This window comes from Odocoileus virginianus, chromosome X (genome assembly GCF_023699985.2).
Source record: "Odocoileus virginianus isolate 20LAN1187 ecotype Illinois chromosome X, Ovbor_1.2, whole genome shotgun sequence".
Classification (NCBI taxonomy): Eukaryota; Metazoa; Chordata; class Mammalia; order Artiodactyla; family Cervidae; genus Odocoileus; species Odocoileus virginianus.
In genome coordinates this window covers 26,607,874-26,611,259 of record NC_069708.1, presented here as the reverse complement: position 1 = coordinate 26,611,259, position 3,386 = coordinate 26,607,874, and positions in this window count along the sequence as shown.

The window sequence follows — 3,386 nt, the reverse complement described above, 5'->3', positions numbered from 1 at the left end:
AGTCCTGGTAGATGTAGAGCAGCCAGAACCGATATTTATACCATTATAATAAGATTAAATAGAAACAATATGAGAGAAGCAGCAATAATGAGCTTTTTGAAATTAAAAGTTATCTAAGGAGGTAGACTGTATCTGATGGTAAATCAGGAAAGGAGATGTATGTATAGTTGAGTTCCAAAATACTTTTAGATATAAAGTTAGAGCCAAAAGAAAAAGAAAGGAAAACAAAACAAAATGACAATAAGGATCATTGATTATGCTTGGGAGATGATTCTCATTTTGTAACACAGAGTGCATCACAGGAAATAGAAAAATTGTGTGATTAATTTGAGTGGGCCGGGTAGTGTTAAGTGTTACTGTTTTATGTCCCTCTCTTACTCTTTCTATATTATGCAGAAATATTTTTATGAATTTTAAAAGAATCACTTCTGTAAAATTACATATTTTACCAAAAAATAATGTTATTACCATGAACTATTTTATGACAATAATCTGAAATCTTAAACAAAATGGACAATATCCTGGGAAAACATAACTTGACAAAAGTAACTGCAGAAGAAATGGAAAACCTGAATAGACCTATAAACCTTAAAGCAATACATCAATAGTAGAATGCTACCATGTTCCTCACTCCAAATCTCACAACCCAGATGATTTCACAGATGAGTTCTCTCCACATTTGAGAAGCAGATGAATCCAAATTCACACAAAACTTGTTCAGGGAATAGAAAAATAAGAAAAATCCCCCTCAATTAATTTTATGGAGCTTTAAAACCTTGATAACAAAACTGACCAGAACATTAAAATAAAGGAAAATTTATAGGTCAATCTCTCATATGAGCATAATGAAAATCCTGTATAAAATATTAGTATCTCTGTGGAGAAATGTTAAAACTTTGTTGAAAAACCTTAAAGAGATCTAAACAAGTAGAAAGGTAATGCCATATTCACAGATAGAAACACACACTGTTGTCGATGTCAGTGATCTCCCAATTTAATCTGTAAAGTCAATACAATTCCAGTCAGAATCTCAACTGTTTTTTTTTTCCTTTTTGATGGAACTTAAAAAGCTGATTATAAATGATATCAAAAAGCAAATGGCCAAGATTAGCAATAATCCTGTAAGATAGGCACTGTTTTGTGCCTATTTCCTATATGAGAAAACTGAGGCAGAGAATGGTTAAATAATTTGGTCAGGGTCACACAGCCAGTAAGCACCAGAACCAGAACTCAAAATGAGGAAATTTGGTTCCAGATTCCACACTTTTAAATCCTCACTAGGGAATTCCTCGGCTGTCCGGTGGTTAAGACTCTGCGCTTTCACTGCTGAGGGTGTAGGTTCAAGCCCTGGTTCAGGAACTAAGATCCTACAAGCCATGCAGCCAAAACATAAATAAAATTTAAAAAATAAAAAAAATCACAGTAGATAATTTTGAAGAGCAATTTGTGGAATTCACTCTGCCTCATATTAAAACTAACATAGAGCTATAGTCTTTTAGAGAGAGTGGTATTGGCACAAGAGAAGACAAGTAGGTCAATGGAACAGAATAGAGGATCCAGAAATAGATCCAAAAGACCAATCCTAAGGAGGAAGCTATAATTAGAATTCATTCATTCAACAAATGTTTATGAAGCATCAGCTATGTGGTTGGCACTAGAAATGTACCAGTGAATAAGAGACAAATCTCTTCTCTTGTGGAATTTACATTCTAATGGAGGAAGACAGAATAAATATTGTAAAGCTATAATCTACCTTAAGTAGTTTGCCATTGTGAAATGGGTATTATTGTGACAGCAGGAAGCAGTGCAATCAGCAGAAGCCTATGAGCCCTGTGGAACATATTGCTGTAGGTAATGTTGAGGTAGTGGGAGGAGTGGTTAATAATTTCAGAGATCTGATATAGGGCCAGTAGTACCTTTTCTTGTTTAGTTTAGGATTGGCAGGGCATGTGGGGCAGGAGGATAGCAACCTCCCTAAATGTTCAGCACTTCCATTGTGATTAGCAGTGTTTGGCAAGAGAGATGCTTCCTTCAAGGTGTTGTTTTGGAACTTCCCCAAACCACTGATGGAGTTGTGATGGGTAGTGCAAGGAAGTGATAGAAATGGCATTCTTGTTAATCAGAGGATACTGGGTGAAGCATAACTGTCACACAGGACATTTGTGACAGACTTTTAATGAAGGCACTAGCATATCATGTGGTATAAGCAGGGGAGTGTCCTGTTAGATTTAGATATAAAGCCACCAAACATCCCTGTGGATCATATTCAGAATTTTTACTGTCCACAGAAACAAACTTCTGGAGTAGCATTGTGGAAGGAATTTCTTATATTTTTTAAGACTTAGAATTTTTAAAAATTGAATTATGGTTGATTTACAGTGTGTTAATTTGAGGTGTACAGCAAAGTGATCCAGTTATGTATACGCACACGTATGTAAGCTTCCCTGGTGGCGCTAGTGGTAAAGAATCCACCTGCTAATACAGGAGACATAAGAGACAGGGTTCGATCCCTGGGTCAGGAGGATCCCCTGGAGAAGAAAATGGTTACCCACTCCAGTATTCTTGCCTGGAGAATCCCATGGACAGAGGAGCCTGGCAGAGTCCATGGGATCACATAGAGTGTCTAACATAGAGTTAGACACAACTGAAGTGATTTAGCACTCAAATGCACACACACACACACCTACATACATTTTCAGATTTTTTTTCCGTTATAGGTTATTATAAGATATTGAATGTAGTTCCCTGTGCTATACAGTAGTTTCTTGTTGTTTATTTATTTTATATACAGTGGTATCTGTTAATCCTAATTCTCAGTTTATCCCTCCCCCCTCTCCCCTTTTTAACCATAAAATTGTTTTCTATGTCTGTAAGTCTATTTTGGTTTTGTAAATAAGCTTATTTGTATACATTTTTTAGATTATACACAAACTCAACATTCAAAAAACTAAGATCATGGCATCTGGTCCCATCACTTCATGGTAAATAGATGGGGAATCAATGGAAACAGTGACCAACTTTGTTTTGGGGGGCTTCAAAATCACTACGGATGGTGACTGCAGTCATGAAATTAAAAGACGCTTGCTCCTTAGAAGAAAAGCTCTGACCAACCTAGAAAGCATATTAAAAAGCAGAGACATTACTTTGCTGACAAAGGTCCATCTAGTCAAAGCTATGATTTTTCCCAGTAGTCGTGTATGGGTGTGAGACCCATAAAGAAAGCTTTCTTGGACCATAAAGAAAGCTGAGCACTGAAGAATTGATGCTTTTGAACTGTGGTGTTGGAGAAGACTCTTGGGAGTCCCTTGGATTGCAAGGAGATCCAACCAGTCCATCCTAAAGGAGATCAGTCCTGAATATTCATTGGAAGGACTGATGTTGAAGCT